We start from the raw sequence: 20926 nt of genomic DNA, 5'->3' as shown, positions 1-20926 counted from the left end.
GAGAACTGTAAGTCAAATATCTGTTTAATAAATATATCTTTGAGACTTCTCTGTAGTGATAGTTTCAACACAACTGTGTATAGTGATGGTATCGATAGTATTTCTTTTTAGAGTATTATTTTGTATTAACTTTTAATTTCCTCTGCTTGAATGTGTTGTTTTTTCCCGTAAGTTAGCAGAATTCATCACCTATACTTAAATATAACCTATCAGATTATTATTTTGCTGCCTGTGACAATAAAAGTGAGGTGCAACAACATTTATATTCTTTTGAATTGTATTTATCTTCCCACAGAAATGTCATTATACTATACTACGTGGGGAAGTCTTTAGAATGAAATAATTTTTGCTGAAGAAAGCAGAGAAGGGGGAAGCTGAAATGACTTATTTTCTCTAAGATCAATGCCAAATACACATCTAAGGTAGGTAAGACTTCTGTATTTCTTTTCTGGCTAGATCATCCACCTCACTGGTTTTCCATTTTAACAAAGGTAAGTTTCTCAACCAGTAAATGTCAGAGCTTTAGTGGATTTTTCATTTTTCATTGGTTCATGAAAATACCAATTCCCGTGCAGATTTTAAAGATTTTCTAAATAATCAAAAAGTTCCATGTTTGCTGAACTATGAAACAACATTATGTATGTACATTTTTGTGTGGGAAGGAGAGTTTTCTTCCAACTTTTCTGCTACATTGCAACTCCAGGTTAGTAATTGATTTGTGAAAATTAAGTTGCATATTTAGTTCCTGAAGCTATTCTGTGTCATCTGTCCAAAACAAAGGCAATATGAGGGAGCAAAAGTGCATTTTTTAATGTGTGTATGCCGTACTTTCATTGTAATTTTTCAGAATAAGAGGAGACAGTAGCAGTTTAATGTAAAACACAGAATTAGATTGGCTCAGTGACCAGAACTGTGGATTTTCTCTCCCAGTTGAAGGGTCAATTGCTCATACAGAGAGCAATGCTCATGCTCTTTGCTTCAGCAAATCTGGAATATGTTAATGCATCACTGTTCCAATGTGAGGGTTGAAGAATGCCTCCATCCAAGATATAACCTACACATGTGTGCCCTGTTGCCAGCCAGTAAGCTTGATCCCAACCCTGAGAGCCTTCCAGCTGGCCTGGTGCCTTTTGTTTGAAATAGAGCAGCCATGGCCAAATGGCTGTGAATGATGAGACTCACCTCCTCAGGGGTGGAGGTGGTTCAGCTGGAGGTACATCCACACCTATTCATGCATGGGCTTTGTTTTTTACAGTCACTGCCACATCAGTGAAACCTATAAAGGAGTGTTACATGACTGAGAGTCAGCTCATGTGGCCGAAGAGGTGGAAAACCTTTACTGTCAGTAGGGAGGGAAAAGGGAAAATTTGAGTCTTGATACAAAAATGAGAGTGGTGACTCAGAAGAGTGGGGACAAAGTGTAAGCAAGCAAATGTTGTAATCTCTCTGAGTTTAACTATAACTACAAACCACTATAAAATAGTGTGTTTACTTTTTCTCTTTTTCTGCAGCAAGATTAATGGAAAAAGTTTAAGCATTTCTAAATCACATTACTTGCCTCAGGAAACTGAAATGGTAATAGGGAGTCTTTTCATAGTATTTCAAATTGCTCATGTATGTGTTAGCTGAAGTTGGCATAAGTAAATTGTTTCTCTGCGGTGTTTTGTCTTCTCAGTTCTTTGGAATTCAGTTTAATTCTCAATTTGTCTGCTTTATACAGGCATGTATATCAGCATGAAACTATTCACACTCATTTTCTCCTTGTCTCCCTAACACACTTCCATATGTGAATTCACATTCAACTAATATATTCAGATAATTTCATGTACCCTGAAGCTGTATTGATTATATTATCAATTTTGTACTGCGATTTAGAGTAAGGCTTAGTTTCTGAATGTCTTTTTACATCCATATGTCAGGAATAATGCAATACAACAAGGATATGCTGTCTGATTTAGCAGAGATATTTTACCAGAGTGGAACTGTTAAGATATTTACATGACCTCATTATTTTATTGCTGTTCATTCTGCTTTTTTTTCCTCTTAACCACTGCCTGTTTTTCTTGGGTTTATCTTTACTAAATGTTTCAATACAATATTCATTTATGTTATTATATTGACACTGAATTTGATACTTACCTGCTATGACCTCTAAAAAAAGGAGCTTTTCCTCTCCATTTTCATAGATGTTGAGACCTTGTGTGTAAATGGTAGTGATTCCTCCTTTCTAAGGCTGTGTATGCTTACAGTGGGTATAACTGACTAAACCTGTATCATCAGCTTGACATATTTCTTTAATCGTGTTTTCTTGGGATTGGAGTCAAGTTAAGGTTTAGAGTAAGCAAACACAGGGTCCAATTACCCAAAAGGCTTAACATTATCTGATTTCTTAAGTTAACATTTTCTGAAGACATTAGTGTCAACATTTATTTCGAAGTCAATTGTTTCCCAGTCTTTCTTTTATCTCTTGGACTACTGAAAGTGTCATGATATACCAAATCTCCTTTTCACTTTCATACCACTCCTTTATTCTGGACTTTCCCTTTGGGATGTCTGAGATGAAACTTAACAATTATGATACTGTGAAATATCATGAAGAATCCTGCATACTCAGGATTGTCAATAAAAGTCAACTATGGGAAGATCATGATGGCTGAAAAGAATGAAGGGAGAACAGTTCAGAGCTGAAGTAGCAAGATTAGAAGCTTCGGAGAAAGGATAGAAAGGGTCAGTAACTGGAACAAGCTTAAATGATGCATGTCAGGAGTAAAACCAGAAAAGTTTCAGAGATAATTGTCTCTGAGACACTGTAGATTGGATCAGATAAGTAGATGTTCAGAAAGGATGAAGGGTTCATGGTCTCCCTAAAGCTGAGGGAGACCATGTACTACTAACAGAAGTAAAGCAGGGGGGGATATGGGGCTGGATGTGCACTTCTGCATGCTGTTTTGCAGCTTGCCTAATTCAAGGAATGGGTTATCCTTCAAATCCCAGGTAGCAGCTGACAACCAGTGAATACCGGGTAACACTGTGCAAGCACAGAAAGGATGCTAATCTGACACCTGAAACTTGCATCAGCTGCAGCCCATAAGAAGATTTTCCCTTCTTCTACAATTAATATAAATGAACACAGAGTGACAAAACAATGAAATACACCTTTCCTTGCTGGAATCAGCAAATCTGTTGGATGGGAATTACAATTATAGGACTAAACTTTTTAACTGTTTAAAATGTTCTCTGAAGTGCTATTCTTTGAATTGTGGGAATTGTGAGCTATGGAATTAATAGCCATTTTTGTTATTTAACCAATCAATATCATTTTGAAGAAGAGCTCAAGCAGACATTGCCAGATTTGATTTTGAAAACAAATTTTTGCCCATGACAATCCCAAACTAAGGAGACTTTATGTGGTGTTGAAGAGCTTTACTTTTTACTGCATGTTAGTTTTTCATTCAATTGTTAGAGGACCTACTGAAAGAAAAAGAAGAATGGGATCTTTCCTTCAAACAAGTCTTATGATTTTGATGTTGTTATTCTCAGAAACAACATGTAACAACTCTGTTCACAGCTTGGGTCACACTGTGGCTCATGTTTGCATTTCTCAGTATATATTGCCAAACATTTTGGGGCATTTGTTTAATGTGAAATATACTACAATTTTTTATGGGAAAATACTAATCAAATCTCCTGTATATACTCATTATCATATTACTGTAAAATAAGATGTTGTGCCACCAGAAATATTTTGCAGTAAATGTATTTATTATGTGTTTTCAGCTACTTTTTATGGCAAAGAAAGCTTGTCTTCATTTTTGCCCATTATAATTAAAAACTACAGACAGTTTTCACAGTATCCAGTCTGCTAATTAATGACGGTACTGAAGGATGGGCGTCTGATAACAAAAACTAATTTGCATAAGCTGCTTTCTGGAATGAAAAAGCATCTTCCTTTGGAAATCCACTATAAATGAGCATAAACTAAGAGATTACATTTGGATCTTGAAAGCCACCTGAGGGATTCACGGCTTTGAAAATCTCAGCCATAATGTGTACTGCTATAAATGAGAGCAAAACAATTCAAATGCATAACAGCATGGGGAGAAAAAATTAACATGTATAAATAATTTAGAAATGAGGCTGTTTTTTGGAGGACTAACTATATGAGCTTCCTCATAATAGCTGTTCCCTTGAACATTGCTGGGAGTTGCTGCATTGCAGTAACAGATCATCTGGACCCAAGAAATGCCTCAATACTCTGATTTGCAGGCATCTCCTTCAGGAACATAAGCACACTCTCACTTAGGGAGGTGGAACGATGTGACTGCCTGTGGTGAGAAAAATATTTCCACCATCATTTCAGTCCCTACAGAGGGAACATTTGGGAATCTGAAAGGGTCAGGAATGATAAATAGGAAATTTTCATCAGGATTGTGGTTTAGAGTATACTCAGAAAAAGTGGTTGTTGTTCTTGAAGGCCTTCCAAATTGCATTGGATGTCTCTGTAATGTTCTTATACAGAAGCAAATGAGATATGATTCAAATGCTCATACTTATTTTGTCTTTAGCATAGCAGGATATAAAATAAGAGCTGTGAGACAGGAAAAGGAATTTGTGGATTTTTGTCCTACTCACTAACAAAAACTATGATGTTAGAGAACTTGTAATTTATACAACCCACTTCCCATCTTTTAATGAAGGGTAGTATCTTCCTTCCTCCTACATTTCTACAGCAATGTATAAGAAACAAATATTTGACAACTCCTTATGTACCTGAATTTAGAGTTGACTGACATGTTCTCAGTAAACTGGCATTTAATTCAATTTGTTATCATTCATTTAGTTCTTTTAAAAATTATTTAAAAGTATTTCAACGCTGTCTCCCAGGAAATCTGATTATAAGAAGCTGCCAAATCTTTTCAACTTTTCCCACAATGCTTTTCTTTCAGAAAGATTTTATACTGGTTTTCATGGTCAATGATTTTTTTCTGCGTGACTCTTTAACATTATTTAGTGTGTGTGGGTATGAGTGCACTACTCACTGTATATTGTTGGGAACTCTTAAGTTTTTTGGTAGGTTATTTTTATTGTTTCCTGCAGGGTGCTGGCAGATGTTATATATATGATGATATCTGTTACCTCTGCTTAGTAACCACTGAGTTCCTTCAGTTACAGGCTGAGGGAGTCTGATTGTTTTTTTTTCTCTTCTCTTTTGAAGTTTTTGTTTTTTCTCCCCATTTTTTCAAGTAGCAGGTGGAAGAAAGGTGGGACAAAATGTCAGCTAGTGAGGAAAAATAGGTAAAAGCATGATATGGTATTGCCTTCTCATCCATTCTTCCCAGAACCTGTCAAGCATCATGCAAAACAGATGGCAGAGGCAGTGCTGTTCCACAGGAGAGCTTTTGATCTTTGGTGCTGACTTTCATTGCAAAATTGTCCAATCACCTTGTGAGCAGGCAAAATGCCATAGCAACAGATGAGGAGGAGTGTGAGTACCCATACATCATATCTGTTTGTTGAGCCGAGACTGTCCAAAGGGCTTTGGGTTCAAATAAACAGCTTGCCTGCACTTGGTGCAACAAAGAAGTGAGGAAAGAAGGTGCACTTGGTGCAACAAAGAAGTGAGGAAAGAAGGTGATTCAAAGCCAAGTATGTTCTTCTCAGTTCTTGTGCTACACATTGACATTGGAAAAATGCTCTTTATTGTAGCTTAGAACAGCATAAAAATAAACCTAGCAACTGGATTTCCTGGTAGATTGTTTCCCAAAATATAGGTCTGCTCTACTATCTTGTTATATTACCTCTGATGTTCCCTTATGATGAGACTGTAAATAGGCTGCTTAGGAGACCACCACAATGTGAACATTCACTTTAAAAGTCTATATTTATCAAGTTTTATTGTTTGTTGTACAAGAACCAGCAAAGTAAAGTTTGTTTTCTTCATCAGGATCCTTAGTCTCTATTTCAGTCCATTTTAGCAATGTCCAGTAGTGTTTGAGATTCTGTGGACAGTTTCTTTTCTATCAATAGATATGTTTTGTATTCTGGGCTTATTGATAGGCATTTGTGTTCATGGCATAATGGGAGTGGCTTTTTAGCTTTGGACTGTCATATTGAAACAAGAGTGAAAATAAACATATCTACCTTACGTGCCATGAATTTTTGTTTAATAAGACTTCCCGAGTGAAAAAAAAAGCAAAATTTAATGCAAATTTCCATAACAGTAGGGCTTTCAATCTCACTTTGGTTTTGCAACATAGTATTAAATACTTACTTGAAATGTTGTACAGAAGCAAAGCACAGACAAATCCACATTGTCTTACTGTTTCTTCACATGGAATGAAATTTCTTATGTCACCCTGTTCTAATATTTTTTCAAGTGTGTCATTCCAAGTATAACATTATTGAAAAAGCTCACAGATTTTAAAGATTAAGGCTGTGTGGTTCAGTAGAAATGTAATTTACCTCAACAGAAATTGCTGTGAAGAAATCAGAGAATTAAATAGAACATGCAAATGTTGCTATAAGCTTTTGAGGCATTTTGAAAAAGGATATGATTTTCAATGAAACTATGATCATTTTCAAGAAGGATAAATCAGAGATAAAAATGACTATAACTTGAAAATTTTATTCATCTGAAAAAACTGTATTTAATCATTTCAAAGACATATTCATGTGATAATTTTTGAGTAGCAATTTTACTGCTGAATTTCATGAGTATATTATTAGTCTTAACATCTTTACTTTTCATCAACCAGTTTCTAGAATCAGGTAATTATTTTTGATAATTTTATTTTTCAAATAAAAGAAAAGAAATTACTATAATTAGCTTTTTTTTTAACCGTAAAGGGAAAAAAAAACTAGAATAAAAAACCAAAAGTAGTCTCTCTTCTAGTTTACCACTAAAAATAATAACTTTTAGTGTCTTAAGATTACTTAATTGTCTGGTTGCTAAATACACTAGCTATGTTAACTTTTATCGGAACTCAACTGCAAGGGAAAATATCAAATTATATTTACTTTTTTTTTTACTTTCCCCCCCTATTTATTTCTTTCTTTGAGAAAAGAATGCAGAAGTTCAGCCCCTTTTACAAAGTAGTCTGAGAATCCCTGGGAAGCAATGACATGGGAGTGTACATCTGTTAAAAATTTTGCTTACACTTTTTTTACAGAAACAACTTTGTTTAATCTTCTGTAATTAATTTTCAGGTTGCCCAGATAACCTTTTTCTCTGCTAATACAGTGAAGGATATAAATTATAGAACATAACTCAAAGTATTGTTCTAAGGGTGCTTTTTCCAGAGTGTATCTTATTGTGTTCCTTTTGCATTTGTAGGCAGAGATATTTTTTATGAGGCAGCTGAATGCTGAGAATGCTGAATAAGAAATAAGCACATCTTTTTTTTTTTTATTTCTCTCCCCACTGTTTTCAAGCAGCTGCACTTCTACCTTGCTCTAATTTCCCTGTACAGCTGGGTTGTCATAAAGTGGCCCAGGCAGGTTGTGAATATTTGCCTAATAAGTTTGTTGAGTTTTAGTTAAAAACAAAAAAAACCAAAATCTTGAAAGCAAAGTTGCAAATGAAACATGTCTTATTATAACAAATAAGGATGTTCCAACTGAATTTTTTTCTAAACTGCTTGTCTACATTGCAGTACTGAGTCCTTTCCAATGCCTCCACTATTTTTTATTAGAATGCTCCAAAAACTTCCAGTATCGTTGTAGAAGATTGTTTTCCCTTCCTTTTTCGGGTATTTCATTAATCAGAGGAAGCTAGTAATCATCTTACAATTTACTATCCCTTTTTATTGTATTTTAATTTTGTATGAAATTCCACAAATGTGTTCTGTTTGGTTTGGTTTTATTTGTTTTGTTTTGTGGGGGTTTGGTTTGGTTTTTTGTTTGTTGTTCGAGTTTTTTGTTGTTGGTGTTTTTTTTTTTTGTTTTTAGTACATGATCCTGTTAATCAAGCGTTCTCATGTCTGGTTTACAAAACCTCGAAAACAACACATTTTACCAACTAATACTCTCATATCACATTGTCAGTATAACAATTCACTCAAAGTGCCATGTGAATGGTTTGGAGAATTTGTGGCTAGTTTTCATTCATCTATTAAGTAGAAACTGAAACTGTAGAAAGGAAAATAAAAGATATCAGTCAATAACTAGATGAATGGTAATTCTGCTTGTTTATTTTCATTTCTCTTCTGTTTCTGCAAGCAACTCAGCATGAAAACATTGTGGCAACTACCCCTCTTAGGTGTTAACAAAATAAGGACAGGTAAACCCTAAAATGCTTTCAAACCCCTCCTCACCTGTTCTTCAAGCTCCTTTATTTGTCTGGCTGTTCTGAGCTGTGGAGGAGATTTCTTTGTCTCTTCATTTTCAGAGGCAAATTCAGAGTTGAGTTCAGCAAATGATTTCTTGCTTATACCTTTCCTTTTTCCTGGATATCCATGATTACTGGGTATAACAGTTTCCCAGAAGATGCTGCTCTGATCCCATTGTCTTAGCAGCAAGAATCCATGCTAAAGGAGATCTCCCAGGCTCCTCTCTGAATGTCTAGATTTCTCTTTCATGTTTTCACTAGTGCCTAACAGTCTGTAGACCCCTTGCCATGGTTGTAAGTGCTCCACTTGTCTGATCTGTCAACTGAGAATTTCGTTATTGACTTTCATTTTCTTTTTAAAGACTTGATCACTTTGAATGCAATTATTTCAAGATAGCTCATCCCAGGCCCAACTGTGCTTCCATTACATGGAGCTAAAACAATAGATTAGGCATATTCAATGTTCCTCATGTTTTAAAATCCCAGCCAAAAAATTTCTCAGCACCCCTCTGTAATCAGTAAAACCTCATCTGTTTGTTCATCTCAAGATTCCTTCACAGAAGCCATTCTGTCAGGAAAATGTGCTCAGTTTTGTCACAGGAGGTTATAGTTCATGAGAAGAGATGAAGTCTCTGCAATGGTCAGCCTCCAAATTAAAATCAGCCAGGAATAGATCTGAGGTTTATGTATATTTAAACCAGAAGTCAGATTAGAAGTGAGACTAATCTGCAGATAGTAATTAGCAATGTGACTATATTCATTCTTATTATCATTTAGCTAATGGCCATTTGTGTATCACATCAAAAGAACTGCCCACAGCACACACTCAGAAAGAGTCAAGTGCTTTTGTAACTAGAGGAGATTTCTGTGTCTGGCCAGGCAAAAATGGATGAGATCAACCAAAGCTAAAAAGACATGAGTCTAGCTCTTGGTACAGGCATCTGGACTCTGATGTCTTTTAGGATTTTTACCTCTTTCCTAAGGGAATTGTCACATTATCATTGAATAAGAACAGTATTGTAGATACCATTGGCATGCCTTTAATAGCTATGCACAAAATGGTGAAGAAAGGACAAGAGAGTTTGCATTAGCTGTTATTTTCCTGAATTTTATTTTGACTGTTGCACACAGTTCTGATCCTTCTGAAGGCAATAACAAAAGTTACCCTGTGTACTCTGACAGACCCTGGCAAGTGCACTCTGTTGTCAGCTACAATGGATAATGGTCTGGAAGTGGGGCGAGGGGACTTTTTGTGTCACAAATTGAAAGTGGGCATTTCTCATGTTCAGTAGCAGTGCACGTGTGCTACTGGCAGATATAAACATTTGTTTGCAGTAAAATATGTTTAAAATTATTAGACGATGAATATTCTGATTTAGTTTGATGTAAATTCAGGTTTTTCTTTCAATTTATGGATGAATGCTTAAAAATATAAAAATCTTCAGAATATTCAGATATACTTTCTCTTTTCTGAGTCTCTGTGGTACGTAATGAGAGTGCTGAACTAGGCAAAGGGAAAAACTCTGACAAACAGCATAAAATGGAACTCACAGTTTTTGGGAAAAACAGGTGGTGAATGTTGTTGGTCATTTCCTCTACAAACAGCAGCACTGCAAACAGCAGTGACAGTATTGCTAGCAGTGAAAAATTATTTCAATATTTAGTTGTTAAAAGTGAAATTGACTGCAGACTTAGAGGAGGGAGAAACCATCCTTATCTTAGCATGCAAATATGTCTTTTATTAATTTTTTAAAGCAGTAACACAAGTGTGTGGATACAACAATGTGCTATTGTCTCTTCCAAAAAAATAAAAAGAGATAAAGTATTTTTGATAACTTCATCTCTTTACTTCACAATTTTTTTAAAAAATATACATATTTTCTAATATTCATAGTTCTAAAAGGCTTTAATGTTGAATCACTTGAAGAAAGGAATTAACACAAAATTCATGAAAAGATGAGGAGTTTTTTATGTCCAAAAGTCTTTTCAGTTAGATGAAGTATATTCAAAGCAAACCTATAAGAGAAGGGGCTTTATTCAGTTTGATACAATTTTTATTAATCCAAAAGCTTTTTTTTTTACTTCTTACTGCCTTCGGTGGGACTGTGAGACTGTGGAGAAGTAAGAAATAATGCCATTAGAGTTTACATGTAGGTCCACATCTAACAAACTTGGCAAGCATGAAGAGAAATACTTCCCCAAGTACTCTGCTGAAAGAGACCCTTAGTTCCCATCCTTGAAATGGATGTGTGCTGCAGTCACTTAAATAATGCTTTGTGATCCCACTGCAAATGGGAATTGATTACAACAACTGTAACTGATTTGGCTTTCTCTGTATATTTAAGATATATTTTCTGGTGTTTGCTTTTGTGTTTTTGGTTTTTTTGTTTGTTTTTTTTTTTTTTTCTGACAAGGTATTGTAGGTCAACATTTTAGATAAATCATAGTACGTGTAAGCTTTGAACGTCAATTTAGAAGGAAACAACAATCTGCAATCTCAGTAAATGCCTGTTTTGGAAGGGGATTATGAAGTAATAGAAAGTAAATAGGAAAAATGTATGTTGGTATTGTTCACCATTTTAGTATGTACACTAAATACATATATCTTGAATATGAAATTCTGTTATGAGGATTAACAGGCCAATGGAGACATTGAATTTGAATGCAAATTATGACATTTTGATAGCATAATTTTGCAGTTGTAATTCATTTTGGGTAGGTGTGCTGACAGAATTTTACGTAGCAATGTAATGTGGAATCATATGTATTAGTGGTAGGTGGTATTTGTCCAGGTGCAACAGTGCCAAGAACACACCTCCCTTCCCACTCTGCCACAGTCCTGCTCTTTTGGGCTTCTCCTCCTTTCCCCTCTGTCATTTCCGCTCTCATTTTACCTTTCCCTTGGTCAAGGCTCTGCCCCTTGGAGCAACCAGATTAAGTTGTTCCAAAGACTTGAATCACCTTAGGTTGAATCCAAATGGCCTAACCTACCTCTGTGTAGAGGAAGGATGACCTCTCTGTACTATAACACTGTTTTATCTGAAAGTTATTTGTCTGTCTTCTGTGGATGATACAAGTTACTGATTAAAGCTCAGTGATTCTAAAGCCAATAGAATCTGTCTAATCTTATTTTTGCTTCTTTCCATATTTCAAACTTCTGGTATTTTATCTAGCTATATGGAAAATTTGAAGTTTGTTCTCAGGTTTTTAAGTTTTATTTCATGCTCATTTGTCAATATTTCTTCATTTTTCTGATTTTGAGACTGTCTTCCTGGATAAAAAGCATTACTTTTCATAATTTGCCTCTGAAATCTCTTTCATTTTTGGTGCATTAACCTATAGCCTATTTAGACCATTGCAAGTAGTATTTGAAAAAAAATAAATACATCTGACTAGCTGCCCAGATAAAAGTATGATGCTTTGATTACATTTATCCCACTTTTCATAAATATGTATGATGACTAATGGATTTTTTTCCAGGAAATTGTCATGTAGATGTTAGAGAATTTTGGTCTTGTTAATGTATTCAAACCAGAGACTTTACTAAAATCTATACTCTACTTGTCATTGAAAAGAAAATATGCCTTGTTATTTGTAAATAATATATGGTGTATCAACATTTTCATAAGAACTTCATGAACTGTGAATGGCATTTAGTCCAAGCACTAGTGGCAGAAATATGCAGGTATAATGCTAAATTCTTTAGAATAGTTTGAAAAAGGAGAGTATTGTCTTGGGCAACATGTGACTAGAACAAAATAATGGATTCAATAAATAGATAACTTGCTAGAAATTATTTCAGTTATTTTTAGTGTCAGAAAAAGTTTGATTTGTGCATATGTGGCTCAATGGAACAGCTCAGGTGCTTAATATTAAGCATAAGATTAAGTGCTTCACTGGATCAAGACCCTGTTTGATAGTACCTTGTCCTCTTGTCTATGCTAATTCATTTTCTAGCTGATTACAATGGCCTATAAGGAGTGTGAAATTGCTTTCCATTGGAATTTTCTCACTGTGATAGCAATATGTGCATCTTTTGAAGGTTATCTGCCCAGGATTCATCATCTGTGGTGCAGTGAAATTCTCCTCCCCATATTTCTTTCATGAACCATGATTTATACATTTTAGCTCTATTCAGGGCTGAATAGAAGCAGCAGTTTGTGTCTCATTTTCTTGAGTTCTTGAAATTACTTTTCAAACTGGGACATGTTTTGAGTGGTTTCTGCCAAATCAGCTGTTACATAGAGGTTGTGTGAGTTTGCTGGAACTTTTGTTGTTAGTGTGCTGGAACTTCTGTTGTTAGTGGCATAATTACAATGGTATCATCTTTGAAACCTGTTAGTTGATGGGATGCAATGATTTAATTGCTTTATTGTCTTACTGAGTCCTTGTAAGATACATTGTTGAAGCCTCATATCTCAGAGGGGTTTACTTATCAGACCCAAGAAACTCCATCATTGTCATCTGTCTCAGGCTGTGCCAGTCTGCTTAAGAAGGCTGAAAAAAGGAAGAGTAACAAGACACTTCCACCCAATCACACCCCTGAAAAGTTTTTCTGACACATGAAATACTGACACAGGTTTTGTTGAGTTTCCTGGCGCAACAACCCTTTCCCAAATGGGCCAGGTGATTTGCAAAGCCCGTTGCTGCCTTGCAGAAGGAGAGTCGGAACCAAGAGATTTGCTGTTCTGTGCTCCACATCTGTGGCTAGGATTATAAAAGTTTCTCCCCTGCTGTCTTGGAGGAGTCAGAATGGAATTGTTTTGAAAGCGGAATTTAATTTATAAACATCCTTATAGGAAGTTCATCTGAGTGAATTCTGGCTTTTCGGTTTGATAATGATTGATAGAGTCATAATTCAGTATTAATCTCTAGCCACCTCACAAGTCAAATTAAAGAAACCTGTGAGAAAAGACACATTTTCAGCCTGGTTCTTTGTGTTTGGACACTGTCACAACTGTCAGTTGGTAGTCTGTCTTTGTAACTAGGAACAATCAGATGTATGCCCTTATACTGAATACTTTTGGCTTAAGATGTTTATTTTGCTTAAAGAGAGGAATTCTACAAGGGAAATAATTGGTCTGCAGAGGGATGAGAAAGCAGCTAGAGGTATGTTTTTTCCTCCAGCTGGCCTGCTTACTGAAGAACAGGAATGGGGTTTACCAATTCCAGTCTGACTAGCTCTTTGAAATGAGTAGAAAAGCCCATGAGTTTGGTGCCTTCTCCAGAAAACCTGCCTGGTATTGAAAACATTTCTTCCCTGTAGGTTTTGTTGAAGAACAGCTGAACTTCAGTCTCACAAAACTGCAGCTGAATGCTAGATGGCACCACATTTGAGGTCCACATCTCAAGTGATCTAAATCTTTTATAGTCATTAGCTTTCTGGCATTTATGTTGAATGCAAAGTATTATGTATTACTAAGAACATAACCCTGTTTATCTGAAGAAAAAATTGTAAGCTTGGCTTTCCATCAAATCTACTTGGGATTTTAATTTTCAAATAATATAATTCTTCATAACAGATTATTCTTAATTGTGCCTTCTTGCACAGCTTTTTAACCTTCCAAGTTTTCTTTCAGGAGAAAATAAATCTTTAGTTTTAGATGCTTATTTTGCTTTTTATGCCTTTAATTCTCTGCTCACAAAATCAGTCAAACATGCTAGACAGCACCAGCTGTCTCCTAGGGCTCTAAAACTCTTTCTCAGTGCTCAGTAGGAGATCAGCTGCAGACCAAGAATAACAGTAAATACATTATTTATGTGCTCCATTCCTTCAGAGCTGGCAGCTCCAGAATTCTGGGCGGTGTAAACTGCATTGAATTTTCCACATCTTGATGTAAATTGCAACACATTCTTATTAAACATTCTGAAAGTTCTGAAAAAATTTCAGTTATTGGATCATCTCCATCTTTTTCCCTCTCTCTCTCTTTTCTTCCCCTTATTTTTCTCTCTTATGAATAGTTTATTTAGGCTGTTTTGCAAAAATCTAAATGGATAAATGTTTATTCTACCTACTATTTGCTTTGTGATTCTTCCTGTCCTCAGTTAAAAGTTTAATACTGTGAAGATGAAGCCCTGAGATGTCCCTAGAACAGTCCTTACAAAACTGTTGGATAAATTTGGCCATGCCCAAGTACCCTTGGGCAAAACCTCTATTGATGGCCATGAGATATGGCACCCTTTGCAGACATATTGACTGGAGGAATGTGTGCACAAAAAATATTTTGACTTGTAATATCCACTCATGTCATAAAAACATAACAAAAGAAAAGCCTCCACAGCTGTCTGAGATATTGATTTCACTTGTTCAATTTGCCTGCATAGAGCTTCAAGCCTTGTTTTACTTTTTAAAATATCAACAAGACAGAGTTTCCAGCTGCTGCCTCTTCAGACTGAATAGATTACCCCCCACACCTGTAATTACATGCCCTCTAACCTGATGGGTGTCTGATTTGTTTGGGCACAGTGGTAAAGGGTCAGATTATATTGGAGGAGAAGAGCTGAAGCAATTTCTGACATAATTCCAGCATGAGACATGATATATATTTCAGGAAGAATGTTTCCTGTCAACAGGTGGATCGATTTCTGCAGCAGTGGAAGGAGTGCCTCTTTGGTTCTTGGGTTTTAATTAGCATTCCAGTGATCTTCATATGTTTAATATGCAGTTCAACTCAACCTCTCACAAATGATGTTTGTAAAACTGGCTGCTGCTTTTCTGTCCTATGCAAGGAGACAAAAAGGCTTTATCTGTCACATACACACAGAGCTGCCTCTTGCCTTCTTTAAAAATCTTTTTGGGGTGTGGCAGATGAACAGCAGAGGTAACATGCAAACAAGGTCTCAACCCAGTCAGGTTTTGAGTCATGGTTTTGTAGTTTTTAGAATGATGACAAGACTAATCTTTTACTTACAAAATCATATTTCTACTTCCCTGGTCTGTGCAGGTAAGCCTCAAAATATAACTTTTATGCTGGTGTTTTCTTTCTTACTCTCTCTTTTGTTTCTTTTTTCTTTTCTTTTTTCCCCTTCTACTTTTATTTTCTCCTTGGCCTGATCTATGTCCTTCCTCTCTGCTGAGTTACGCTCTCTCTCCTGTGCTCTTTTTGTCTGTCTTTTATTAAGTACCAGGTATTATCTCCCTCTATATAAAGAGCAATTTGATATATTATACTTCAGAAGCAAATGCTGTTTGACCAAATGCCACTGTGTTACCAAAAAAGCAGAGAAGTGACTCTTTCTTCCTAACAAATACAATGAATTCTGGCTATTACCTGGCTTTTAAACTGTAGTAATAAAGCCATAGTGTTTAATGGTTATGTCCAAAGTAGCAATGCTGTGATTTTTCTAAACCTTTTTAGCTACCCTGGTAATATATGTATAATACAATACAAGAACAGGCGTATACTAGCTTAGTTTATGCTGTGTGACTAAAGAGTAAAATATAGATTTAATATGTGACATCATTCTACATCTTTATTACTTTTTCTATATTGGAGTAGTGTTATTTATTCATTAGGACTTCAGTGAAAAGGACCAATGTGTCTTTCACTGCCTGTTACAATAAAAAGATGAAATATTGTGTCGGTATTCATGTAGTCATGATATTTTTAATGACTTACATTGATAATAACAGATAAAACTAAGCTTAGATAAAGCAATGGAAAATATATCTGACTTCTACTTTATTTAGACAAATTGTAAGCATTGCAAAGGGTTCTATAATACTTTTTTGTTAATCCTCTGTTCAAATGAATTCTGCATTTGTGTGGTTTGGAATATGTACAGTGTTAAGAACTAATACTGGTGCTGTAAGCCATATTTTAATAATGATCACATTTAAATTATATTTGTCTGTTTTACTGGTCTGAAGAACAACAGATAAATACCCTTTCCCTCACAGTGTGTCTGCACTCATTTACTCTGCTTCCTCAGCTCCATTTCTGGTCACCTTTTGTGTGTTTAAGGCCCTTGTATTCAGAATGGTAGTTGGGAAAGGAAACCCCTGGGGCTCTTTACTTCTGTGTAATACTTACAGCTATATGTATACTCAAATATGTGGAGATGTCCATCTATATTGCACTTATATAATTATAAAGATTGTGTGTACTTTACATTGCATGTCATCTGAAAAAATCTTTTCAGCTGTGGGATAATCAATTCCAGCTTTGTTAACTATTAGGATTTAAGTAATGGGAACCTTCCACATTACCATTGCTCTCCCATTTACAGATGGCAAGAGAGACAACAGAATAATCACAACCACAGTGTGTCATGGATAGCAAAAGGAAAATATTTCAGTTGTAGCACAGAGACATTGATGTAGATTGTTGTTTATCAGGAAATCACATGAAGTCCACCCTTCCACAAAGGATTGCCTACAGGGCAAAAGATTTTCAATGAATTGCAGCTGCTGTTGAGCACTTTATTGACTGGCATATCAGTGGAGAAGTTCTGTGGATTTGTGATGAGCCAGTGTTGTTCTCAAAGTGAAAAGCCTCAAACTTGCCCATACATTCAGAGAGAATGAATGGTTTCAGTTCCGAGGATGAGACAGGCAACAGACAAAAGCAACATAACAATGCTATAAACAACCTCAACTGTTTGAAGCAGTTCTCTTTTATCCTTAAATGATGGAATTTCCTAATGAAAAGTGACAGAGGGAATACGGATAAAAGACTAATGCTTTGTTGGTTTTGATGAGACATGTTTCCAGTGTGTCTTATAAAAGAAAATCAAGCTACAAATAAATAGGCACCATAACAGTAAGGTGAGAGAGTGTGTGTGTGTGTGTGTGTGTGTGTGTGTGTGTGTGTTGTGTTGGGGGAATCTTACAAGGGGAGATCTTGGGTTATTCATAGCTGCAAAAATTTTGTATGTGGAGATAGACTTCCTCAGCAAAGAAATACACCACAAATCACACTCAGAAATAGCAATAAAAGCCTTATAGAAAAAAAATGTGTATATCTAACTACTTTAATTATAGATGTCAAGACGGAACAGATGGACAAGACCAGGAAGGAAATGGAGTCAAGGCGGAGGGGGTACTACACTAGATGAACTGAAGACTAAAGTAAGCATTCACATCCTGCTTGAAAACCCACTGCAGTCATAAATGTCTATCAAATGACTCAAGTAAGCTTTAGCACTGTAGTTAGCTCCATTTGCTGGCAAGTTACCAAGCTGTATATTTACATATTCTACAGAAAAAGAGCTTATGCTGTCCTGTAGTACAATCTTGATAGGGAGGTTGTTGCTGTACCTTAAAAAAATAACAAACAGTTAAAAGACTGAAATTAAAATGGTCCTCAGCCATTTAAAATTTAAGTCCTGCAGTAGTAATTCAAGGAATTCTATTAAGCACATCAAGCTTTCTGATAGACAATATTGGTGGAAATACCTTTCTCATCAAAACCACATTCAGTTATTGCAGGAGAGAGAGAGAAAATAAAGCTTTGTATAAATTTGCTATTGGAGCTGCCAATTTTATAGTAGCTGTGATTCTTTAGGAATGGAAGATATAATGACTAAAAAAATAAAACTAGTTAAGATGTCTGAAATAGAAAAAGTCCTTCTAGATTATTATGCCTTTAGACAATAATTGCTTCAGATGTTCTGCTAAAACAAGGCATACAGGCGTAAAGACAGACCTCATCATACTCATCATGTTCTGTAAAGGACTATTTTAATGGAAGAAAACTATAGCATGAGTGAGAAAAACATCCACTTTAAAAAAACCATTAGTGCCAAATTAATCAGGATAATTAAAGCTAGACTAAAATCCAGGAAGAAGTTGTATTTTCTTAGTGCATAAAAGGAGCTAACCTCAAGTTAAACATTTGTTATGATCTCTACTGCTACTTCTGTTATGTCTGCTCTTGGTCCAAGAATCCCAAAGACCACCACCACCGATACAAAAGGAACAGAGAATAAAAGTAATAATTAAATAATAAAAGTAATAATTAAAGCCCTGGAACACAGCCTCCTAGTGTGTACGCCTATGGATGGCTGGATAAAAAAAGGAAGAAAGAGCCTCTGTGATACACATTATTTATTTATTTGGGAGTTTGTCACAATTTTTTCATACTGCCTGACAAAAAGTGAGCAAAGCCAGATAACCTAGAGAATGGGGAATGTGCTACAGTGTACATTGCAAATCTGTTATTTCATGCTTTAGAAATTAGAAATGTTAGAAAATGTTGAAGACACGTTTACTGTGAGTTCCGACAATGAAAATTGCAATTATGAGCACCGAAACCACAAGTTGAAATTCCTTTATTATATTTTAAAAGCTTTGGAATCAAACTTACTTGATTCCCATCCTTTTCTTTACATCATCTAGAATATATTTTCTTGTTTTTTTCCCTGCTAAATAGAACCTGAGTCCTCTTACAATTCGTATTACTGGTGAGGGGTGTGATTTGTCTACAGATTTTCTCCATTTTTGCCACTGACAGATTTGCTTTATTTTTTATTTACTGAACTGTGAAGAAACTTGTATGATCTTTTGCAAACTATCATCAGTATGTGGATTCGCTTTGACCACAAAACAGCTCAAAAAGACAATTCTTTCTGTCTGCTAAACAAAAACTCCAGTACTAAAAGAAACCTTTCATTTCATTACTGCATTTTCATGAACTGCTTCAATCTCCTTATGTGTGCTTTATCAAATCCCATTTCACAGATTGCTAAACAGAATGCCTTTCTGTGTCTATTCTTTCAGACTGATCACTTGTTCCTTTGAATATTTTCCGTGATTACATTATTCTTTCATCATGTAGTCTCTGCTTCCAATGCTTTATTGAACTTATCCTTATGTGTCCCTGTTTCTTCCTATATCTACACAGAAGTGGAATATCTGCACATTTTATTTGAATGGTTTTTAAGTGATCTTCATTCTTCTTCCCCTTCATGCTCCAGTTGTTTCATTTTTATTACCTAAGCATATATCTGTTGCTACCCTCCCATATAATCCTCTAATAGCGTAGTTTCATCCTGGTTGGGGTGTGAACACCTCAGGTCAGTGACCTACCGATGCTGTATCGAGTGCAATTCTAAGCACAATGGTAGCTCTGAAGAAGCAACAGTCACATCCTGTGTGAATCAAGTGGTTCAGGGCTCATCAGTGTTATGATGATGAATGAGGACAGAAATTTCTATGTTTCTTGGCATTACAGCAACTGTCACTATATGGAAAGAATAATTCCATAAGTTTCACCAAACAGACCTGTAAACCATAACTATGGTAGTAACAGAGGAAACATAAAACCTTAGCAGCTTTGGAATGGAGCCAATCATAAATACATACGAATGGTCTATTCCAGCTCAGGAAAAAAAAAAAAAAAGCAAGCTATTTCATAATGCTATCAGTCACATTAATATACCCCAAAAGTATAAAAATATGACGAGCTGAGAATTTTTGATTCTCTTCTTAGAAACTATATCTGTAGTATCCAAGATGCTGTTGTAGACATACACTTCAGTAACATGTCACAAAAATTTTTACTTTCAAATCTGAAAGCTGAACTGAAAATATTTCTCTACTGAAATATTAGACCAAATTTGTTCTTAGTGTTTCTCTTACATGGGGAGAATATGAATATGGGAAGAATATGGGTCTTTTTAAATCATCAACATTGTGTACTCACTTGTGCTGATGTAAGAATTTTGTCCAAGTGGAGTCACATTGATTTTTTGAAGGATAGATCTGAATTCTTTCTATGACTGCCTGCAGTGAAAGCAGAGTTCAGGGTGGTTTATTGATTAAAGGTTTGTTTCTGTTTTCTATTCAAGGTGTAGATTACGAGAGAGTGGAAGCATAGCAAGGTGTGAATGAGGTGGTTTGCCTGAGGTTACTTTTGTAATTTATGTAGATTGCATCAGGGGAGACTCTTGAAACCTTTTTCTCCTTATGTTTATAAAATTTTTATTCTGCACATAGTAAGATCTATTTTGGTTTTCAGCTGCATCAGGAGGGTTGTGCCATAATATATGGAGATGCTCCATTGACACCACAGGCACGACTGAATTATTGGAGGTGTCTGTGAAAAGCTCTTTAGAAAATGAGTCTCTGCAGGCTGTAGAGATGTATATCAAAGGAACATGGTGTGTAACTTGGAAGTATTTAAAACTTGGCAGAACAAAACCATGACAAACCTGATGTTTTGAACAGAGATAGGCCTAACTAACATTTTGTGCTCATTTAAACCTAAATTATCCTATGATTCAACTACATTTATTTTAAAAACAAACATCCCTTCTGTCATCATAGGAATTCAGTTTAAGAGTTTCCAGCTAAACATGTCTATCAGGTGGTAATTCGTATGTACATTTTCACTTCAGGAAAATGCTTCTATTTTTAAAAAATATCTCCTCCGCACCAACCCCCCCCGAAAAAAAAAGAAAATCAGTCAAATACACTCTCTGTGAATTCATACAACTCTGTTGCAGAAAGTCTGTAATGTCTACAGAAAGGGTTTGAAAGGGAAGATGCTGAATGTTGCTTGAACTATCAATTCACACAGATGTGCTGATGGAGTAGTTAGCTGGAAGCAGAAGCTGGTACCTAGTGATGAGAAACAGAGGCCAGAGATTAATGAAAAA

General features: G+C 35.6%; 1 long non-coding RNA gene across 1 annotated transcript in view; it reads left to right on the top strand.

Annotated features, from left to right (window-relative positions):
* Positions 1 to 367: 367 nt before the first annotated feature.
* LOC127468344 (uncharacterized) overlaps positions 368 to 20926 on the top strand; it is a 31778-nt gene continuing 11219 nt past the window's right edge. Inside the window, exon 1 of the long non-coding RNA XR_007903530.1 lies at positions 368 to 422. This is a non-coding gene — a long non-coding RNA (uncharacterized LOC127468344). The remainder of the gene's footprint in view (positions 423 to 20926) is intronic.

This window comes from Manacus candei, unplaced genomic scaffold (genome assembly GCF_025592945.1).
Source record: "Manacus candei isolate 608988 ecotype Guabito, Panama unplaced genomic scaffold, ASM2559294v1 h1tg000015l, whole genome shotgun sequence".
Lineage (NCBI taxonomy): Eukaryota > Metazoa > Chordata > Aves > Passeriformes > Pipridae > Manacus > Manacus candei.
This window is presented reverse-complemented; position numbering and strand designations above follow the sequence as displayed.